Raw genomic sequence first — 399 nt, forward strand, 5'->3', positions numbered from 1 at the left:
AAGTGACTTCCTTTAAAAAAAAAAAAAGGAAAGCAGCGGAGGGAGAGTGTGCAGAAAGCCAAGCGCAGGCTTCTCGGGTTTCACATGCATTTTCTTTCTTCCTTTTTTTGCGCGTGTGATTTCTTTCTTTCTTCTCTTCTGCTCTCTTTTCCCCTCCCTTCCTCTCCTCCTTTTGGTGGGTCGGAGGCATCTGAGCCTTAGAAACGAGCGACTTCCAACTGCAGTAGCCCCTGGAGTCAGGAGGGTCAAGTTCAGCCGCCGGGGAGGAGGAAAAACAAATCCCCATTTGCCAAAAAAAGAAGTTTCGGGCCGGTGCCCCCTCCCCCTCGCAGCCCCACTCCCCCTCGCTGTCTCTCTCTGGCTGATTTTAATTCTCTCCTACCGGGCGCAGCGGAGGAG

General features: G+C 52.6%; 1 protein-coding gene across 1 annotated transcript in view; it reads left to right on the top strand.

The window, feature by feature from the left end:
- The window catches only part of TRPS1 (trichorhinophalangeal syndrome I), a 238,770-nt gene that overhangs the window by 1,023 nt on the left and 237,348 nt on the right, over window positions 1-399 (top strand). The window lies entirely within an intron of this gene.

The sequence above is a fragment of the Myotis brandtii genome, unplaced genomic scaffold, assembly GCF_000412655.1.
Source record: "Myotis brandtii unplaced genomic scaffold, ASM41265v1 scaffold1137, whole genome shotgun sequence".
In the NCBI taxonomy this organism is placed as follows: domain Eukaryota; kingdom Metazoa; phylum Chordata; class Mammalia; order Chiroptera; family Vespertilionidae; genus Myotis; species Myotis brandtii.